Source organism: Anser cygnoides, chromosome 20 (assembly GCF_040182565.1).
Source record: "Anser cygnoides isolate HZ-2024a breed goose chromosome 20, Taihu_goose_T2T_genome, whole genome shotgun sequence".
NCBI lineage: Eukaryota > Metazoa > Chordata > Aves > Anseriformes > Anatidae > Anser > Anser cygnoides.
Window position 1 is genome coordinate 7,221,705 of NC_089892.1, and position 23,048 is coordinate 7,244,752.

General features: G+C 47.9%; 1 long non-coding RNA gene across 1 annotated transcript; it reads right to left on the bottom strand.

Annotated features, from left to right (window-relative positions):
* On the bottom strand, window positions 1-21,904 carry LOC106037105 (uncharacterized). Its single transcript, XR_007159726.2, has 6 exons — window positions 21,194-21,904; window positions 3,947-4,054; window positions 2,449-2,661; window positions 1,473-1,619; window positions 465-546; window positions 1-275 (listed from the first exon to the last, which is right to left on the bottom strand). It is a non-coding gene; the product is annotated as an uncharacterized lncRNA (long non-coding RNA).
* Between the last annotated feature and the right edge of the window lie 1,144 nt (window positions 21,905-23,048).

A 23,048-nucleotide genomic window follows, 5' to 3' on the forward strand; every position in this document is an offset into this window, starting at 1 on the left:
GTTTGTGTTGTTTTGTTTGAAACGCCAGAACTTTGAGCACTTATTGAACAAAGTCATCAAGGGATTGAAATCTTCATAATGGCTGGCATAGCTCACTTCTTTCCTGCCCGTGACTAAGATTGCTCCAGCCCTTATCAGCTGCAGTTGTTAGGTGCGGCAGAAGTGCTTGTCAGGGCTGAGTTTGGATGGTGGAAACTTGCTTTCAAGGAGTCATGATCAAAAGGCTGTTTGCTGTTGGCAGAAACACTGCCTTCCCCTCTTTGCTCCCCAAGTCTCTACCAAGAGAACAGAAGGTCACAGATAGGACAAAGCCAAACAGTTTTGAAATCAGTTTTTCTGCTAGAAGTGCTGAAAAATGTTTCTTAAATTAATCTTTTACTTTTTTTTTTTTTATGTCCCATGTTGATATATCACATAGCAATCCTTTGGCCAGGCCAGAGAACACCGGAATAGAACATGCTTACTTGTGCTGCTCCTGTGCTCCCCTCGTCCTGCCCGGTGCCTTTCCAATTCCACTCTCGATCCGAGCCCACCACATGCAGCCTGCTGTCAGGGGCACACCAGGACCAAGGGAAAATTGGTTAGTTTAACCCTAACAAGCCCGTAACTGGAAGTGGTTGTTGGCTACAAAAGTAGACTTAATGTGCAATCATGGCCCTGTTGAACTAAGTGAATTTCACAAAGAGTGATGCTTTTCTCAAGTTGATGATGTCCCCATTATAGAAGATGACTCGCCCTCGTCATCCAGGAAGGCGAGCGCCAGGTCTGGGAAACCTCAGCACAGGGCTGTGGTTATACTGGGTCCTTGATATCACAACTCTGGAGAACAGCCAACTGCAATGGTCTTTCACAGAAAATGAATTTGTGCTTGTTGAAACATGGCTGTGGAAGTGGCTGTTACAGCCACGGGGCTGGCTGAGGGCTGCGAGCCGCTGCCAGGTCTGGTACTACAGCAGTAGCTCCCCTCTCCCCACTAAAGCTTTTGTTTGTTCCAATTGGTTTCCCAACAGTAGTTGATAATCAGATGTAGTACTCTGAATAGTGCATAGTCACCCTTTTATCACTTTTCTCTGAATTCCAGCTTGATACTAAAAGACTGGAGCTGCTGCACCCTCCCTTTGGGCAGATCTGCACACCAAAGTACCAAGCGAGCGCCAGCCCAACAGCTAGCTATCGCAGGGGCTGCAGGTAATCTGCTCCTCAGATCTGATGGGATGTCATAGCCCGTCCTCCCACACAGCCATTTCTCCCTACAACTATTGTGCACATGAGTGAGTTTTTATTAAAGAAGACCAACAATGCCATGCACTTTCGGGCTCCCTGGTATGACCTGCCTTTGAGAAGTTCACAAAAATGGGCTTTCTCTGACTTACAAAAAGGGCTTTAACTGGGGGTCCCAGTGCCTTCGTGCAGGTCTCATGCTCTAATAAATGTTACATGCCTTGGAGATCCCAGCCTCAGCTGGCCCCTACCTGGCCTGGCCTGAAGCTCCATCCTGGGTTCTGGCTGCTGAGCACTTGCACCTCCAGTCCATCATGAGAAAGGCTCAAAACCAAAACGCTGTCTTCAGCTGACAGCAGGGGGAAGCAAACTCATTTGTCTGTATTAGAGGAAAGATGCTGGAAAAAATTGAAAAAGTTAAAAATAAACTTTGCAAATTGAAAAGGGGGGGAGGTAAGGGAAGAGCATGCAGTCAAACTTGCTCTTCAGTCTCTTCACACATTATTGTCCTCACAGCTCACTAAAAACGTCAAGTTAATTTTACTAAGTAGCTAAATTATAGACACTCAGATGTAATCAGAATCTGCTATACATTTCAACTTTCAAAATTAATCAACCTACGTTTTTGAGTTATAACACCTGAAGGAAACAGCTGTACATCTATATATAGTGCACCCATGTCTCTTGGTCTTCTTGCAGCCATTTTTTCCCTCCTACACCATCTGTACTTAAAAAATAAAAATTAAATGTTTCCTTTTCCTGAGATGATTTGCCACTTACTTCTTAATGGTCCCTGCTGTGCCCACTCAGAGCTCTTTTCCTGACCCCTTTTCCCTCCCTGCCAGCTCTGATTGCTGCCTCCAGCTTGCAATGCAGCACACGTCCCCGCCTGTGCGTGTGCTGGGCAGGTGGGGGATATATTCGTATTGAAATTGGGTTAGTTGGGGAAAAAATTGTGGTATATCATCATGTCTTTAAAAAGAGATGATCCTATGAGATCAAAGTATTTCATCTTAATGAGAAGTGCCTCTTAAACACACACAATTTACTGGGCCAGTTTAAAAATAATTAAAGAAAAAAAGCTAACCAGATGGAGGGCTGCAGAAGACAAAGCTTATGGAGTGTTAAACTTTGTTCCCATTAAACAAAATTAAATTTTCCTTTTAAAATAATTATGTGGGAGAAAAATAAGCAGCGTAAGCAAATGGAATTAAAGGAGGGGCTCACTTGCTTAGCGAGCTCCTGCCTGTAGTTTCACTGTATGCGCAAGGTGATTCGGAACATCGGTGAGAGCGCTTCAGGAGCGAGCATTCGAGGCGCCGTTGGGAGCCCTGGGGGTCTGCCGTCCTCACCGGTGTCCTCGAGCCTCGCTGCTGTCTTCCCAGCCCTGCAGGCAGGAAACAAGTGTCCACGGTGCTCCTCGCAGAGGATGAGGAGGGCCTGTTCAGATCAAAAAGAAAAGAAAACACTTTTTCCTTCTCCTTAGCCCGTATGACGCGTGCAGCCACATGTGAGCAATGAATAAAGGAGCTGCTCAGTGGCACTGGGGACGGAGCAGCGTGTCGCAGATGCCCACTGCTCCCTGCCACCAATACCTGGCGCTGCCCAGGGTGTCGGGGCTGGGGGCTGCTGAAGAACCACGCTGCAATTACAGTCACCGAAAAGAATGAACAAAAGTAACAGTCAAATTGCAGGTGGTTGGTTGTATTAAAAATAAATCAATGCTAATGCAGTCAAGCGTTTAAAAACAAAAGCACAGTAAATCTGTGTGCTATTTTAATCCAGGCAAACACTGCTGGCTCCGCTTCTGGGAGGGAGCTGGAAAGGTGCTGGGGTGCTGTCTGTTGGGGAGGACACAGCCATGGCCATGGCACGGAGCTCCTGGGGGGAACAGGGCTGCTGGGGGTCCGGGGCAGAGCCCAGCACCTCACCCAGCCGAGGGGCACACGCCGTCCTTGCACCCTGTGCACATCTTAAATGCTCCGGAACAAGGCAGGAAGCTCCTCCTGGCCTCGCTTTCAAATCCAACAGAAACAGCAATATGGAAGGGGGGGGGGGGAGGGAAGCAGCTCACCAAAGAAATCCCAAACCTAGGCCTGGGGTCATTAGCGTGGACAACATCAAAAAGACGAGCTTTAGAGCCAGGGCTTATTGACCTTATTTACTCAAACCATAAATAAATAAATAAAAGCCAAACAGTCTTAAGCCGTGCCCTCCACGGAGTATAATGAACCAGAAGCCACCGCTATTAAGGTTAAGGTGGCATTATCAGTGTGTTTTGTGCTTTCTGAAGACTTTGTGCTGTCAGCATCACCTGCCCTCTGCTTGCTGTCATGCTCTAGGCACACGCCGCGGGCCCTGCTCGCTGGGCTCTCGCTTTGAGAGAAGTGCGTGCTCGTGGGTGCCCCATCCTCAGCGGGGTGCTGCAGGCAGCCAGCACCCAACCTGCTCACAACAGCAGCCCCAGTGGGTGCGGGGCCAAACCCCCACCCAGCAAAAGCAAACCAAACCCCGCCTGCTCCTAAAATGCTGTTGTTCTCCACCACCAAGCTGGGACATCCTGCTGGATGCACAGCCGAGCACCCGGTTTGATGGAGGTGTTGCTGCAGCAGGCAGGGCTCCCAGGGGAGGCAGGGGGCCACCACCTCTCCTGCCTTCCCCCAGCGGGAAACAGGGTTAGCAGGGACACAGCGGGCACGCATGAGGAGGAAGCTGCGTTGCTTACTTTGTGCGTTTTTGCAGAGGAAAGTCTCCCGAGTGGTTGCAGCAAACAGCGGGGTCAGAGGCTTCCATCCACGTCCTCCAGCTTCTCCAGGCTGCAGAGCGGTGACCGCTGGTGATGCCAGGGAGACAAACAAGATCTCAGGCTGCTTTAGCGGCCCGCTCCCACCTTTCTCGCCCCCTCCTCGCCATCCTCCCACACACAACACCTGCATTTTGCATGGCTCGCTCCCGTCTCCAGAGAAGCAGCACAAAACCAACAGAGTTGCAATGCATCACCGCAAACCAGCAAATCGAAAGCGATAAATAAACCAACAAATAACCTCTTCTCCTGGCTGGCTACGCGGGAAGCCTCTCCTCTAATCCTAACAACACAAAATCAGGTCCTGAGACACCGCAGCTCCGGGCTCCCCCTGGCCACCCCGAGGCTGCAGGACCAGCTGCTCAGCGCCACATCTGGGTTTTGAATTGGCCCCTCTCAAGAAAAGCTCTGCAGGCCTATTTTTTGTGTGTTTATCTTGTCGTTTCTTTAGAAAGATACTTGCTACAATATTTTTTTTCTCCCCTCCTTCCCCCCAGCCCCATCAGAGGAGTCTACTTGGGTAATTTGTTAAAGCGGGTTGCTGGGGCATGCATTATGCATGAGATGCAATCTTTATTTTTGCACTCCACTGTGTGCATTCTCAAACAGGATTGGAGCCGCGTGCCCGCACGCAAAATGAACATTAGCAGCTCAAAAAAAGAAAGAAAATGCCCATTTATTTAAAGGAAGGAGGGGGATAAAAAAAAAACTCAGAGCAACTAAACAGCAGAAGCAGTCCCATTTATACTCTGCTGAATAAACCAGCTCGGAGCTGCTGTGCTCAGCACGACGCACGCAGTGCTGGTGGCGAGGCGAAGTTGTTCACCACGCAGCATCACCGAACAGCCACAGAGCTCACACCATCTCTCCGTCCCTTTTGGTATCTGTGCTTGCATAAATATAAAGATATACATATGCACACTCATGTATGCATATTTTTGAACCCATTCTCTCTTGCTTCAGGAGATAAATCAAGCCTCTCTCAGCCACTCCTCTTTGCGTGCCCTGCGCTGCAACTGCTTTCAGAGCAGCTCGTGGTGCCGAACCCAGGTCACCGTCAGCAAGTCTTTGAGCCTTTTTGCCGGATCTGCCCTTCTTAATCCACCTTCCCCCCCTGCCACACCTTTACCTTCTCCTGCCTGAAGGCTGGGTGCCCCCTTGTCCCCTTGTCCCGGGGCGCTGGGCGCAGACAGCTTGCCGCGCAGTGGGAGCTGGTGACACCAAAAGGTCACCGGACCGAGGGTGCGTGCTGCTGAGCACGGTGTCAAAAGCCCGCGGGTTAAAGTCACGAAGCAGAACCACACAAAAAAAGGCGCAGAAAATTCATAGGCCAACAAAAGGGCCCTCTCCCTGCTGTATTTCATGCTTGGCGGTCCCCTGATGTTATTTTAGAGCAATAAGACGCATGCCTCATTTTAAAGCCCTTTTAAAACGCCACTGCAGCGCTGACATCCTCGCCAGCCTCCACCGCCCGGCAGCCCCCCCGTTGCCCATCACCTCCCATGCACAGGGCCGCAGCGGTGGGCAGGATCCAGCTCCGGCCCCCCCAGGAGCCCCCCTCCTGCTCTGCCATCCGCGGCAGCCTGAGACAGCTCCAGGGGAGAACATGAAGGACAAGCAAGCAAGCCCGTCAGTGCCCAAGTGAGCACAAGGAATGGAAAAGCATCAGAAAGTGGCCACCGAGGGGGAATAAGGGCAAGAAACATGTTAGAGGATGAATAAGAGCGAAAGAGGCCACGTGGAGGGAGAAAAGGAATGGTGGATAAAACGGGGACCAAGATATAAGGCCAATTATTTTTGATTCTTTGGCTTAAGGGCTAATTTATTATGGCAGTAAATCACGCTTAAGACAGGTAATGCAGCAGCCGGAGCCCGGACATTATTTAGACAGAGCAATCATGGTATTAATGCCCAGAAAAGTGGAAAATTTAACGGCCTGCAGGCCACCTCTCGCTCTTTACGGCTTCCCCTCCTGCCCAGCATGCTGCTGCCACCCCGGCGAGGGAAGGGGGCCTGAGGCCACAGTCATACTGGGGTCAGACTGGAAGGGGCAGGAGATATGGGGACAAAGCAGCCAAAAACTGGGTGGATATCCTCTTTCTTAGAAGACGTAAATGCTGCCCTGTGTCTGTACCACGGGCACGCAGGGGAAGGAGCCGTACGAGCGCTTCAGCTGTGATCTCTGGGGTGGAGACCGGCTGCACAACGAGGAGGGGCTGAGCCTTTCATCACCCCACCACATCTCATATAGGGAAAACCATCCCTCCGTACGGATGTGGTGTATAAATAGAAAGACCCTTCTTGCAGGGGGGTTAGGGGAGCTGCCCCGTCCCCGCAGCCCTCCTCCAGCCCCTCTGGGCTCAGCAGGGCGAAGCACGCAGGCACAGCAGTTCGATAAGGCTTCACGAACACATCGGCCCTGCCAATGGTGCAGCTCAGAGCAATCGCACGCTGCTGCCCTCCTGCACCGCACCCAGGGGTGCCGCATCCATCCTCTGCCCCTCTCCTCCCAGCCCCTCTGCGAGCACCCCAGCAGGCAGGGACCCCGTGCTCGGCTCTGAGCCCTGCTGGCCCTCGAGGCGGCAAGCGATGGTGGCAGCCTTGAAAAATGATGTCAAGGATGTGAAAAAACAACCTGCTTCGCCTCAAGTCATCAGAGCAAATTATGCATTCTCCAGCAGTCACGTAATGAGAAGTTAAATAACTCCGTCGTGGGCTGGTCCTGCTGTGAGCGGGAGAGGCGAGTTCTCCGCTTCCCCCGAGCACGATTTGAGCCCCTTTGCTCGTGATTTCCCTCCAGCATCACTTATGCTGTGAAATCCACGTTGTGATCCCAAAGTACTACTTGGCAAAAAGACACAACAGCCTGCTCTGACAGCCCGATATTAAACTTGCAGGTCCCACTGCCCTTTCTGTATCCTCCTGCCCTCAAAGCATGAACAAAATGGGAAAAAAAGACTGTACCATCACACCCACCAACATTGCCTACGGACACACACCGGGGCTCTGCAGTCTCCATCAGTACTCTTTTTTGCCTAATGTCCCTGGCAGGATAATTTTTTGGGGGATGGGAACAAATTGAAGAAATGTGTTTACTCATATCCCATAAAAGCACAATAAACTTATCTCCAGACACTGCATTAAAGAAAAGCTTTGATTTTTAAAAGTTACTTTGTTCTGAAACTCCTCCAGGCAGAAAAGATAATAAAAAATAGCAAGCCACTGGTGGTTAAGGGGGGAAAAAAAAAAGAATCATGTGGTTATAATTTCACTCAACAGCCTATCCCTAACAGAGAGCCACACAAAGTACACATGTGGGATAATACATTAAAATATCTTGGAGAAAGCTGTTAATTTATAACAGTGGTAAATAAGGGTTGATGGGGACAGCAGAGGCGTTTTAGAGTGTGGTGCGTGTTACCGAGTCCACCAGATGTCACATTGGCACTTAAAAGCCTTAGGTGGTTTGAAATGCAGTACAGATTGTCTCGCATTTGATCTTCTAAACCTGTCTCCATCCATCATCGTCAACAACTGTCAAGATAAGAGGGGACAAGTTTTGATTGGAGCCTGATTATTTTTTGTTGGTGCAAAGGCAGAGACGTATATGGTCCTGAGAGCTGACATTTCTACCTCTTCTACTGGAAAAATGTGACTTTAAGCAGAAACAGGGCTAGCTTCCACTCCAAAACCAATTTGTTTGATGGAATTCACCCTGCAGAACAGGAAGGAGATTTGCATTTATGTCCGCTTGAATGCAGGCTTGCATGCACACGCTCCTTGATTGTTTTTAGTTACACCTGATGATAATGCAGAGAGAAAGATCGATATGCAGTCAGTTGGCCTGGTAACCTCCCCAAACGGCGCAGAATTTACGCCGAGCCTCAGCACGGGGAAACTCGGAAGCATCATGAAAGTTTCATGCAGCTGGAGCAGCCCTGTAACAATCCGCTCTCCGTGGACCCTCAAGGTCTCTGGCATTCTGCTGATTTCCCCCCAGGCTCACAGCTCGGGAGCAGTTTTGCAGCTCTGGCCCGCGTTTCTCAGCAGTGCCCTGCCTGCTGATGTGGCTTCGGGAGACCTCCGGGCAGCAGCCTCAGCGAGACCGAGGGCTGAGGCTCCCCAGACACCTCCACGCCATCCTATATGAAGAAGTCACCCCTGGAGCTTCTCTCACCCAAGTACATGGGACACATCGACCCATAACCCGTGCTGCTGCTCTTCCACCAGAGGCCGCAGCCTCCAGGCCTCCTTCCCCACCGGGGCATCAGTCACCTGCGTGACAGCGACAAGATCTGGCCCACTAAACCCCACAACCTGGTGCCAATTAAAGGTTTTACTACCATGAGCTCGGGCAGTGATTGCACTGAGTCCCAGCACCACTTACACCACACTATTAACCAGCCGACGCACGCCACGTTGCCCTTCTGTAAAATACTTCATAAAATGTTTAAATTTTTCTGTCGCCTTTCTCCCTCGGACCTCTTGGCTCTAAAAGCAGGCTGGGTCTAACAGCTGAGGGCTCTAACAGGGCTGCTGGGAGAGGGAAAATACTGTCACGATTCCACTTTGTCCCTGGCCTTAAAATCATCCTTAGCTGCAAAAGCATGAAATGGAGTAAAATTAGGCACTGTGATCACCTGTATAAAAATACTCGTTCTGAAATGATGCTGTAGCTCCTCATAAGCCCAATGGTGAATTCTGGATTCACTGTCCATGGCTGGTGTTTCGATAAGCCTTCAATTTCACCAGTTTCATGGAGGATGTTCCAGGTGAACCTGGGGTTTAAGTCTATTTTCATGGAAGACCCCAAAGGACCAGCTCAAACGTGTGTGTCTAGAAACAGGGGGACCCATCCCCAGCAGGAATGGGAACTATGTGCAAAACACCAGGGAAGCAGACCAAAAAATAAAAATAAAATCAAAACTACAGCCCACTGCTGAGACACACAAGCCAGCTGACCCCTTCCCAACGTTCGTTAGATGAGCACCTTACTTTTTGAGAATCTAGGAATGGAGAACCCCAAACACAGCCTATGGTCAATCACAACAATCTGTCCTCTTCCTGGGGGTTAATAAAGCAATCACCTTTGAGACAAAACACGCTCACTTAGCAAAAACCTTAGCCAAGACGCTTCTGCGATGTCACAGGGAAAAACGAGCACGCAATCGCTCCAAGTCTCTCTGAAATGGAAACGTCAGGAGGCAGGCAATGGGACACAGCCCTCCACAGGGAGCATCAGAGACCTGCATGGGCACGGCCCAGCCCGTGGCTGAGGTTTTGCTCGGGAGAACAGACGGACAGACAGACAGACACTGTGTGCAGCCCATCAGCTGGCACCGGGCACCGCCTGCACGCCCAGCGCGGGTGCCCTGCCTTGGGCTTCCTCCCTTCGCACCCTCCCTGCTCTGTCGCGCCCAAAGCCGAGCCATCCCTTTCCCAAATCACCAGTTTTAAAACATTTCCTTTCCCTAACCTTGGACTACCGCTCCTAGCAGGCTGCTTTAACCAGCTCTTCTCCCCCCCCCCCAGCTTCGGGAACTGACACACTTGAGAGAGCGGAGAAATTAAACTGTGCATTGCCTCCTGCACTGACAGACTCAGGTTCTTATTCACACAGACTTAAAAAAAGAAAAAAAAATTAAAGAAGTCATCACGATCTCTCTTTGCTCAGAAAACTGTACTGCATTAGCTCTGGCATAAGGCACAACACAAACCAAAAGGAAGAGAAGCTCACACCAGTAGGTAGCGGGAAAACAGAGGCAGAGTAAATTAGCATAGCCAGCGTGCGAAGTGAGCAGAGGATTTTGGCTCACACGAAATGATCCTGACGGGAGGAACAGTCAATCCCTCCTCTGAGCCGCAAATAAAAGCACGTGGCTGAGGGGCTGCGTGAATTTGGTAGCAGAGATAAGAAGGAGCCAAACCGCAGTGAGCATCGCTGCCTCGCGATTGATGAGCTGCTCTACTTGGGGCCGGAGTACGTGCACTGCACATGGAAAATGCAAGTGGTTGAGAGTGCCCTGACAGCAAACCACCACACGGGCAGCCAAAGGAAAGCTGGGAAACGAGGAGATGACGATAAACCTATTACACAATGGCAAAATGTTGGTTTCTGCCCCTCAGAGGGGAGACCAAGGAGGGGAGCCGAGCAAAGCCCGTCCAGAGCCACTGTGACAGCGGCTCCAACAAGCTGGGATGGGGAACCTAAACCACAGAGGGAATTTCAGCATCCCCTGGGTGACAAAACCCCCAGGCGGATGGATGAGCACAACCAGGTGGTAAACCAGGGCAACTGGTAAGGACTGTAAGTGTGCCACACTCCCAGCTCTGCCTTTCCTGTTGGTACCAGCATGGAGGAGGACAGCGCTCACCCCAGCACGGGGCTGCGAGGTGCTTGGTGCTGTGGGGCAACGCTGAGGCCTCTGGCCACAGCCAAGAAGCTGCCTGCTGGGCAGTGGATGGGTGTCGAAGCCCCCCCCAGGCAGGTCTCGGTCCCCCCGCACCAGACCAGTGACTGGTGGGCACCAACCAACATCTGCCATACAAAACGCTTCCGATTTTCTTCAAGTGTGGTGCCCCGGGTTGAAAGCACCACCCCAACAGCACTCACTCTGACGAATGGCCATCTCCCAGAGCCCTGGGGTGAGCTGCTAGATCTGCTGGAAGAGTTTCCAGCGGCTGGGACATCCACAATGGCCCTTCCCATGTGGATATTTTGGGATCTGATGAATGGCTGAGCTTGTGGGGCTGTGCTCTTCCTCCAGCTGGGACACGAATATTGTCTCTCTCTGCAGTATGCCTGTTTCCACAAGCACTGATGGGATATAACAATATGAAATGTTTGCATAACTGAAGGATGCAGGCTGGGAATGGAGGTGCAAGGAGGCGAGATTCTCACTGCCTGTGTGCTGGATTCTACTGTTAAATAACTTCAACACTAAGGCTAGGTGCCAGTTTGCAGAAACGCACTGCAATTCATTCATGTGTATTAATGAAAGCATCGTGTTTGGGACACTTCTGTCAAATTGGGTTGAGATCCAGAAAGCAATTAAGACATGCACATATATGCGGAGACTGATCACAGCAACCTGTTTCTTACAGCCAGATGTCTTTAGACGTTAAAAAGAATAATACCCAAGGTATATTGCAGAGCACAGCTTCCCTGTCAAGGACTTCTCTTCACACGCAGCACTCAGGGCTTGTAGCGCTGCAATGAAATTCTGCACATGGGGGAAATTTCGGCAGAAGAGGAAGGAGGAATGAAAGGCTGCAAATCCCTGAAAGACGCTTGCAGCCCCAGCAGTCCTTGTGGGAGCCCTGTCAGAGAACAGCCAAGAAGCAGGACTGACACGCAAGCCAAATGGCACGGCCGCTAGTGGTCCACGTAGGCAGAGGTGATTAAGTGACACGAGGCACGGATCTCTCCAGCTGGAGGTATTTTAAACACATACAAAATAATGTCAGAATCATAGGACTGCAATCTTTAAATTATATTCAAAAAAGATGCTCAAAGCATATATCATTGAATTATGAACAGCTTTGGCAGCTTTATTGATGATGTTGAATCTGGTTGACAGATGCATTTACACTGCATAAGCATTTGAGATGCTGGAGTAATTGCTTATTAGTCTTGTTGTGAGGCAAAACACCAGATTGAAATAAATAGGAGCTCATGAACACAGAATTTTGCTGCCTCTTTGATTATTTTTTCAAGCTAACCATCTGCTAAGCATCTGGGATTCTTAGAATCCAAGATCCAATGCCACACACAGGTGGGAATTAAAAAAATACAAATAGAAGGAGCTTAAGAACCCAAACAAACTATAACATAAAATTGTCCAAAGTGACTCAGGACTTTCTTCCCTGACTTGCATACTGATGTAGGAAGCCCAGGTTTCACAGGTAGGGGTCTGCCCTACACAAGGAGCAGAGGCACAGCCAAGCAGCTCCATCAGCTTCACTACACCAGTGCTCTGCAACACACACTAGGGACAAAAAGGATGCGCCAGGTACCCCAGGGTGGGGCATGGAAGGGCTGCAGGGAAGCAGCAGAGCAGGCACTTGGCAGCTGTAGTCTCCACAGGGGATTTATTAAAAATTCCTCTGAGTCACCAGGAAGACTTCCAGGACTCTCTAGGGCTGCTTTTGCACGAATTTTGGCAGGCACTGAGAGATTTCAGGTTACATCTCTGTCTCTTGCTAATGTGTTTTTAAACCTTTACCAAATTTCATTTGTGTTTGGCAGGAGAAAAAAATCAAAGCGCCCATAGAGAGAGCTGCGTGTGCCTACACACCACCCACGATGCAGACCCAGCCTGTGGTACCAGCTGCCCTCCTGCGATCTCCAAGTGTCACTTGTACACCCAGCCTTGTCCTCGCCAGGGACGGCCACCAAGCAGAGGATGAGATGGGCCAGGGAGCTAACACTTGCCCTTCACAGCCTTCGTGCTTGGACTGAAGGCACCAGGGAAGAAGCACTCGGCACATCAGGAGCCCCAGTCTCAGCGGAGTTGGGGTAAGCACTACAATAAGAAAAAAATAATGCTTAGGAGTCTAAAACTCATACAAGACAAATTCAGGAGTGAGGGTAAAGCTTGCCATGCAGTTTATTGCAGCCTATGGGATAGCAGCTTTGATAAGAACGTAAAATTGATATTTGAATTTCCCCCAGCTGCCAGTGCACTCGATGCTGAGAACATGAGTTAATAAAAACAGCCAGTTAACATAACTGTCAAACTCTGGCAAATACCCATAAAGCAAATGTTCGTTTTAAAAAAGCAAATTAGACATGCATTTTTCTCCATGAAATAGTGCAATTAGAGAAGCTTTATAACTAATATTTGTTTTTGGTTCTAAAATATTAAGGATCTTTCCTAAACATAGCTCAGCGAAGGGTTTCAATTAATCTCCTTTGAGCGCACACGTTCAGGTGTTTAAAAGGAAAAAGAAGAAAGAATGATTTGTGCATCATGATCTGTCATCTCCAAAAAGCTGTAAACAGTATCTTAGAGAGCAGAGTGTGTGTGACAAATTTGAGATTAGGCGGATTCCGATCTAAAAATTAAATTGCTTATCAGAGAAATAATATTAGAGTAAAATAAATTAGAATCTCTACCGAAGACTCTAAAAGTAATTTTTAAAATTAATTAGAATCAAAAAGATGGATCTCAAAGGATAGGACAACTCTAATTTAGACAGACGGTAATTAATTCCTTATTTCAGAAATTCATTAACAGGCTGTAAGAGCAATTCATTCCTTTGCTGGAGTTCGACTCCAGAGAGAGAGATTCATCTGGAAGTGGGAAACGTGAGCTCCCCTGCGGGCAGCAGGGCAGGGAGAGCCACACCAGTGACCTCCCGACACGGGGCACTTTTGGCACAGCAGCTCGCTGAGGTGGGTCCTGGTGATTATTTTTTATTATTTTTGTTTTCCCCCCAGTAGGTGACACATGCCCAGATGCCCCAGGTGCTCAGGGTTTGTACCCCCAGCTGTTCATGCTCCCAGTTGGGTGGAGACTGCGAGCACAAAGGCTCAGCTGAACCCTGGCAAGTGGGGAAAATAAATGAAATAAAAGATTCAACCTTTGGCATCAGGAAAGCATTTCCTTGTGTGATGTATCCTTTCCAAAGGAGGGAGCAGAAGCAGGACCCAGGCACCGTCCTCACCTCCAGCCAGCACAAGAAAGCCTGCAGAGATCTCCCATTTCCCTTCCCAGTGTGCATCTCATTAAATAAATTCAAGAAGATGGCCAGCACTGCTCTTGTTCCTGGAGAAGAGCAATACAGCATGCTCACCTGCTGTGCCCTCAGTTGGGGTGGCAGATGCCCCCCCTGCACCACCCTCCTGACAGGTGAGCACAGATCCCACTGCAGGATCAGGCCCTGGCATTGGGACCAAGAACCTACAGATCTGGATGGGGATTTAGGGTCAAACTCTGGCATGCAGCAACAGGGAACAAAGCCTAGAGTGGACAAGCTTGCAGCATCTCTGCTACTCCCTAAAACCAACGGGCACATCTAAAAATAAACGCCCCACAATTCACAGACCAATATCCAGGAAGAAAACAGCTTGGGCACCTCAATAGACTTAGTGCAGGAGTTTTGGCCACTGATAAATAAATGCGCTGTCAGCCTGGTCTGCTGCCAGCCCCAGGAGCAGCTCCGCAACCACTCTGTGATCCTTCGGAGAGGCCAAAGCACAGCGCTAGTTCCTGCCAGAAGCCGTGCTCCGCTCCTTGTCGTCTGGATCCCTTTGATAACCAGTTGGGTTTGGAGCATATCCTCCAAGCTGGAAGCTGTGTCGAGGGGAGGATAAGCAAGGCAGGAATCTGTTCCCCGTACCCAACTGGAGAGAAGCCCAAAGCTCAACTCTTATCTGAGAAGACCTGCACTCCGGAGCTGGATGCGAGTCCCACATCCACAGTGGGGTGAGCAAGAGAGCCCTGAGCAGGGATTTAACCCCGAGCCCCTCAGTGAGGGTGGCCACAGGCTGCGTTGCACCAACAGGTACACGCGGTAGTCCCAGGCTGTGCTGGCTTCTTGGCCCTACTGCAACAGGAAGGATTAACTGGACTTGTCTCTGGGTAAGGCGCTCAGTGACCTGTGCAGTGCACGGACAGATGGCTTCACACAGGCACAGGGGAAGAGAGCTGGAAATACAATAGGATTAGCTTTGACTCACGGCCCCCAGATCCTACTGGGAGGAGCAGCAGCTTTCAGAGAGGAGGACGTAGAATCACAGCATCATTTAGGTTGGAAAAAGACCTCTAAAATCATCAAGTCCAACATCTCACATGGCTGTGGGACTTCAGCATCTGGGACCAAAATGGAAACATGCAGCATGACCTCTCTAAAAGCATGCTGAGTACAGGATCTCACTGTTTGTTCACACCTCTCTGCCACACACTTAAGGATTAGGAGAATAATCCTTATGTCTCTTTTAAGCCCAGTGGGGAAACAGGCTGTGGAAGGACAGCCAGCACCAGAGAAGTTCAAGACATTGCATTAAACACAACACAGGTGATGGCTTAGAGGTCACCACTCCACCAGTCCAGCTGCTGCAGAAAGCCATTTATATCTAAAACAGACAGCCAGCAGTGGAACCAAGCATATTTTAAACAAGACTTGTGCTGCAGATTTAATGTTTAGCTACATTTGGCTATTAACTTGCCCACCCAGCCCTGCAGGCACCCCAGCACCTGATGCAGAGAGCACTGTCAAGGTGCATGGTAGCACTCTTTCCTCCTCCTCCTGCCACTTTCTTCCAGCCAAGCACTCGAATATGGTGCTGTGGGCAGCTGCCTTTACAGTTCAGTGAATCAAGCGTTCTGCACCCTGCTGCACTGTCTCTCTCATTTACTGTGTGACAAATGCCTGGAAATTGTTTGGTTTTATGTCACCGCAAGCCAAGGATATTAAATTTACATCAAGTCAACAAGAGCATAGCTAAGGAAATGAGTTGTTACCTCCAGACTGAGGAAGGGGCAGACATCTCTCTGAATACACGGGGTGGATCTGGATTTCTGCTTTTCCTCATCAGCATCTCCCAGACTGAGGGCAAAGAGCTCGATTTTGCCTTTGAGAAGAGAACTTGTGGTCTGGACAGAGCCTGAGGGGCAGAGGGATGATGCTGGAGATGTCTCCATTTCAAATCTCTCTCAAGCCCTGTGTGCCCCAAGTTCGAAGGTGCTGTTCCCTGGCCAGCACCGCATCACATCCACTATCACCAAAGGCACAACTGTCAAAAAAACAAAACAGTCAAAACCCACAAAACTGTCATTTCATTTGCTTTCTGTCAGCTGTGACTGTCTGAGGGTCTCCAGGAGGTCTCCCATCCACAATCAATGGGAAAACGCAAACCTGTCCAAGCACAGAGAGCCACAGAGGGCCAGACACTCTCCACCATGTACAGACAGGGTTGGTGCTGCTTCTCAGGAGCCCCTCTATTCCTTCTGCAAATCCTCAGGTATCTGTTAAATTGCCTCCCCACCATCAGGAGGCCTCTGAATCTGTCTCGATACCAAAAAACACTTTCATTTCAGTATAAGCTTCTTATCTCACCAAAGAGCATGCTCAATGTCTCTTATCCTGTTACCAAATATGAAGAATTCCTATTCTTCCACCTAATTTTTGTGTCTTTACAGCTTTGTTACCAAGCTATCTCCCTCCCACTCACCTTCCCCTGATTGTTGATAAACATGGAAATCCATTCCCCTCCTAGCATGGGGAGCAGGGGATCTTTTATCCTCCTCCTGATAAACAGCAATAAGCTTCTTATCCTCTTACCAATAACCAAGAGCATTGCAAATCCTGTATCAGACACACTAGGGTTAGGGTTGTTTGCATTACGTGAAGAGATTTCGTAAAGTGGCAAATAAAAGGCATATCATTTTGTTCTTTTATCTGAAACTTCCTTCTAGGAGGGAAGGCAGAGTTGTTTAGAAGTAGATTTAATTGGGTATTATTCAGTATCAGGTTGAGGCAAGTTCTCCAGTCTCCCGCAAAGAACTTCTGCGCTAATTTGTTCTTATTCGTGGATGAAAGGTCATTGTGCTGACTAGGAAGTTAAGTAAACAAAATTAGCATCTGATTTAAGAGACTTCTTATTCCCTCTGGTGTAAATTAGTGTAAAAATTAGCAAGACACTCAGTTGCTTCTGTTTTCTGCATTTGAAATGCATCAGTTCCTTGAATTTAATGGTGTGAAAGCTTATTTCTTTATTTATGCAATTGCATACATATGGGTGGTGAGCTGGAAGGGACCAAGTGCATCGGCTTCAGAAGCAAAAGTCATTCAAGGTTAATAAGAGCAGGACAGAAGAGCTCACAGCAGTACTGACACCTGGACATTGAAAGAGCAACAATTTTGTGCTCATGGAGGGGAAAATATCTTAAAAATGCAACACAGACTATAGCCATGAAACTCAGTGCCACACAATAACCCAGGAGGAAAGCAAATCCACCTTTACTGCAAAGGAAAACAGGCTACCTTGTTCAAAAGGTTAGACTATTCTTTATTTCAATTTTATATTTTAAAAACATTGTTCTTAGATGTTCATATCACATTCCAAGTACTTTCTAGAGATTAAAAAAGCAACTATTACCTTGAATTAAGGTAGAAGATTCCCACAAATATGTTCCAGAAGCAGGTTCCTGGTAAGTTGCCCATTAAAAGGCTTCAGACTCCTAAGTCACCTATTAATGATTATTGCTGCCAATTCTAATAAGCTACCCAGCAACATTTTAGTTCAATGTCACTGAAGCTTTCCATGAATGCACTGTAAAGTTATATTCTTCATGGAAACAAAAAAAACAGGGACAAAGGGAAGAAGACTGAGGCCACATTAGTAGATGCAAGTAACTTCAGATAAGGAAGGTGATAGAGGTATATTTTTTATATCCTGCTGGGAAGAACATCCTTCTAAAGAGGATCCAGTTGGCAGGGAAGGAGCATCTGAACCTGGGTCTCTCCCAGGACAGGTGTGGGAGAGGTTTTCTTCTTTGTTGGTTTGAAGGTTCTTCCCAGAACATCACATATTGTACTTCAGCAGTGGATAAGAGGCATGAAGGTACCTATTAAATCAGAATGTTGGAAAGCAGGTCTAGATTTTTTTAATTATTTTTATTTTTTGAATACCTCTGGCACAAGCCTTCAGTGACTACTCTGTAGAAAAGCAAGGGGCTGTACCTTTGACCCTCCCAAAGCCATTGGACTTGCACAGTATCTACAGGAACTCTCTCAAGATACTCATGCCATATACAAGAAGCACCCCTCTTCCCACCCAAAAATCCACCTGAAGTGACCCAAAAAAGCAGACTGACAGATATTGCCAGAACTTGCTGGGGGGTTACCACTTCCATCCATCTGCACCCAATCCTCCTTGCACTGACCCCCCAGAAGAGTATCTCCCTCAGAGTTGTGAGGTGCAGCCTGGCAACAGCACTGAACAGGGATGTTCTGGCCTGGTCAGAGCCATGAGCTTCCCCAGGAACAAGCCTTATGCAAAGGGAGAAAAAAAACAGGTACCCTCAGACAGACCTGACCTCAGACAGCCTCCTTGAGGTGGGGCTGCACTCACCTCCGGTGAGGTCCTCCTACAGCAGTAATTTTAATCTTGCATGCTACTAATTTGGATGTTGATTTTCCACTACGCAGTTCAAACATATTTCCACTTTAATTGGTAAAACTCAGTCCCCAGACCCCAAAGAGAGGTGCAACATTTTCAACCAAGCTCATCATTTTGAGTCTGCAACTGCTTGTTAAACCAAAAAGATGTGGAACTGAGAGCAATATGTTAAAGTTAATAACGTGAATATTAATTCCCTGAAGAATTATGGAATATATCTATTCTACCAACTAAGCAAAGGTAGCATTCCTCCAGCCCTGTAAGAGAAATACAGACACTGAAGTAATAGTTTGCATTTCTTACTGACTCAAGTTTAAAACGTGAGCAGAAATACTGGTTTCCTGGCTAAGAAGACAGCAACTACTGCAATGGCCATGGCCTGGAGGGCCAGAGCTGCAGTGAGCAGCTCCAGGTGTGCTTGTAAGTGGTCAGTGCTCATCAAAGGCTGAGGCACCAGCCAAGCAGGACAGGAGAGGTCTCTCAAATAAGCATGAACTAACATCAATGGAATAAGATATGAAGAGCAAGAAACATAGCATGCATTCAAGGACCCAAGTATTTTAAGTTAACACCCTGCTGAAAGCTGACCAGCTTTGCTTACCACACTGGGCTCAGCACCTTTGGTCCTCAGAAGTTTGTGACTGTATTTCACAGCAACCTTGGTTTGGGCACCTCTTCTCCCAGCTGCAATCCAGGTGACCAGAAGAGGAAGCCATAAGGCACAGAGAAGGAACAATTTAGATTTCCAGTCCCAGCTCCTACTTTGCCCAAGCAGTCCACAGGTAAAAGACACAGACAGGCTGGGAGCAGGAGTCCCACTGCCAGACCAGCAGCAGTCTGAGAGTCACCAGGTCCTTTGCACAGTAAGCCTGGACTCCTTCCTTACATTAGGACGCTGATTCTCCCTGCTGAGCCACACCATGAGCTTTTATTGGGAGGGCAGGCCTCATGGCAGCCTGCCGCTCCCTCACAGGCCTCATGGCAGCCTGCCGCTCCCTCACGAGGGGAGCAGAGGGGCAGGTGTTGAGCTCTGCTCTCTTGGGACAGCGACAGGACCAGAGGAAACAGCACGGAGCTGGGACAAGGGAGGGTCAATCTGGGTGTTAAGGAAACGTTCTGAACTGAGAGGGTGGTTGGGTGCTGGAACAGGCTTCCCAGGGCAGTGGTCACAACCTCAAGCCTGCTGGAGTTCAAGAAACACTTGGACAATGCCCTCAGATTTAGGGTGGTCCTGTGTGGAGCTGGGAGTTGGACTCAGTAATCCTTGTGTCCCTTCCAGCTCAGGATATTCTGTGAGTCCGAGTTCCCTGGAAACACCAAGGCTCTAAATGAAGATGTTTGGGCACCTTTATACATAGGTGAAGAACACGTCTTCCTATACGGCATCCCACATCCAGAATCAAACAACTCATTTCAAGCGCGGGAAGATTCAGATTATGAACTAACCTAAATTTGTCTTCTCTCAGCAAGAGCAGCAAACTCTCAGCTGTCTCTGGAGTAGCTGGAATATTTTCCTGACTGCCCAGGTGATGCTTGGATCTAGCAGCCATCGCGTAAGGGTCTGCCCTTGATCCCACCAGCCCTCATACAGGACTTCTTGTCACAATCATTGTCCTCACTGCCATGTTTTTCTTTGCAGTTCATCAGACAAAGGCAGTGCTAGAGGAGAGGACAACAGTTCAAAGGCTGTCATTGAAGAGATGTTATAAAAAGTTCAGTAAACCTTGCAGAGAAGATAGAGTTTACAACTGCTGTGGCCACAGTGTATTTGAAAAAGAGATTAAAACCACAGCAAAAAAAAAAAAAAAACTTGAGCAGAAGAGCCATTAAGCATATGTTGGGTACAAGCTAGTAAACACATAAACAACAACAATTGCCAGTTAACCACAGGCAAGAACTTTCTACAAGCCGCAGGTACTGGGCACAAATTGGCAATAATCAGGTTTAATGGGTTTGGTTTACAGTCTCACTGGTTTGCATGTTTTATTATTTTCTGCGGTATTAGCCAGTAAAATAAAATCTCTCTGAACTTGCAAATCTGTCAGGGTGGAAGAGTCCCAGATGTTACAAGAGTCATATTCTATAGAGACCCCAAGGGACTGGGAATTTTTGTTCCATTACAACGCTGAGGCTTCAGGCAGAGTGTGAAGAGTGCAATAACAATGATGGAATTCAGATCCAAACCAGACATGGTAACTAATGAAAGTGATTAAGTCCAAGGGAAATAAACTCCAACTTTTATTTCCATTCAGATACCTGAAAACCCTTTGCACTAGAGAAAAGCAAGAATTACTAAACAGAATGATATTTAAAACACAGTGACATTATTTTCAGTATAAAAGTTGAAGCTCCGCTTTCCTTCGATAAGAAAAGGAAGGAAATGAAACTCATTTGGAAAGGAGCACAGCTCTTTTAGCTCAGACTCTGAAAGAGGCTGCAGAGCCCAAGACAAGCTCCAGTCAGGACCTCTGGGGCAGCTGCATGTATTTGCAGACTTTTTCCAAGCTCACATAGAAAAAAGACAGTGCTACACTTTTCATTCCCAGGGAGGAACAAAATCTAATTCTACTTTCCTGGCACATAGCTGGGCTGCTTTCCAGAGAGGCAAGGTTACAGGTACCTCAATGCACCCCAATGCCTACAGCACAAGGGAGCTTAGCATTCAGTGTAATCAAAGCTTGGAAGACGCACCATAAGAATCAATACAACAGAGAATTATTATTGTAAGACATTCCTATAGCACAACAAGTTTAGCTTGTACTCCACAAACAAGGATCAGAAACCTCTATCTGACCCGGAGAGACTGTAGTCAATACAGGGCAGAGCACACAATCAAGACAGAATACCGGCGGAGGAGCAGTGGGGAGAGGGACTGAAAAGAAAAGAGAAGAGGAAGGACCAAGTATTTATCAGAAGCTAGCTTAAGAACCCTCAAATGATTTAACTGCTTTCTCAGTATCCCTTACAGAGTTTTGCTAATTAAACACCTATGACTACTTCAGCTTTCTGATGAGGAAGCTGAGAACAATGCCATGACTTACCTATTTCCATAAACTGAGGCCAGGTTTCAGGTAGGTCCTTGCTCCAGGCCAACCACAGCACCCACAAAATGGAAGGAAAGTACCCAAAACAACCCCACAAAGTCCCCTCTCTCACCACAGAGCAACTCCTTCCCACCTCCCCTCCAAATGATTTGCCCTTTGCCTCCTGATTGGTCCCCAGGCCCTCACACAGCAGTGAGTGGGGAATGAATTAATTACATCCTCCTTAAAGACTCCTGATTAACATTTCCATCACATGCTAACAAGACACTTCCTGGCTTCAATCTGCTTTCCTTCATTACAGCTTTCTGAAGACAAACTTTATACGTTTATGAGAAGCATTAAATGCACAATCATCTAACTGCGATTTATAGTTGTCCTCTCTCTGTGAAGTTTGCCTAAAGACCCGGTGTATTATGGCATGAAATCTGGAATGGGCTCCTTAGATTTAGATCTCCATCCACAGCTTTGTCTTAGGCCCCTTTGGAGGATTTCATCACAATAAAAATACAGCAACCAAACCCAGAGACGTTGATTTATTCAGCCTGCAGAAAATGGAGGGGAATGTCCACCTCAAAAAATAACATCAAATAGCAAAAAATATTGCATAGTGATGCCTCCAGGTTTTCGAGCAGAAGCACAGGGCAATGTAACCCTAACTCCAACAGAGAGAGATTACTGGGGAAAAAAGCTTGGATTGGCAATTGGGGCATAGTGCAAAAAAAAAAAAAAAAAAAAAAAAAAAAAAAAGAGAGTGAGAGAGAAAGAAGTAAACAAAGCATACTGAGTAATAGATGGAAAGATGCAAACAGAGGCAGGCACCTGGGATATTTCTTACATTTACTGTGAGAGGAAGATTCCAAAGCTTGAATAAAATGACTTGACTCCTATCAAGGGTTTTGCAGTTATACTGACTGTAATGCTTATTAGCCTTTGTATTTAGCACATACATTCAGCATCTAGAGTCTCACTCCAATACATAACACAATAAATACCCAAGAAGCTTACTGTAATAAATACAACACCACTGCAAATGAAATAGTAATTAGGAACATAATTCAGACAGATTTTAGTTAATACCTATTTACTAGGAGGTGCTAATCTCTCAAATAAATGTCACAAGTATACAAAACATGCCTCCATGCTTCCAGCTTCCCTCTGTCAAAAACTGTTCACCGGCTAATTGGAATTTAAAAAATTGCCCCATTTTTTGGAGTACGTTGGCAACAGCTGTACCAGCTTTTGGAAGCTAAAATGCTGCTGAGGTGAACAGCTTAGCAGCTCACTTCTGAAAGCTGGTGTGGCCAGATCAATCTGTTCCCCAGTTCCCAGCACAAACCCTCTCCCAGCTAGCACATTAGTTCCCTGCAAGGCTGGTGGCTGGGGACAGCGTGACACCAGCCTCGCACATCGCTGCTTGTTGAATGGCTGGGCAGTGGGGGGAACAGGGGCTCCACTGCTCGCTTAAATGCACAGCCAGTCTGTGGCAGAGAGGGAAGGAGCTCTTCCAAGTTCCAGCACAGCACGTACACCCCCAAATTATTTAAGCCCTCAGTGATGCACTGCTGAGCCAACAAAAATGAGTTTCAGCTTTTGCCCAGGGCTTGACCCTTGTTCTTCAGAGAAGATATTAACAAGTGTAACGTAGGTTAGCTTTTACTTCTCCATTCCACGTGGCAGCGGTGCCTCTGAAGCCTTGTCCCAGCTGGAGATGAGAGCACAGGGTGCCGATATGACCGAGAAAGGCTGTGCTCAGGAGCTGCACATTCCCACCTCTGACTGGGGACCAAATGAGTCCCATTTCCCAATCTCAGCACCTGGAAATGCCCCAAGCCACTCTCAAGCTGGAGGGAGA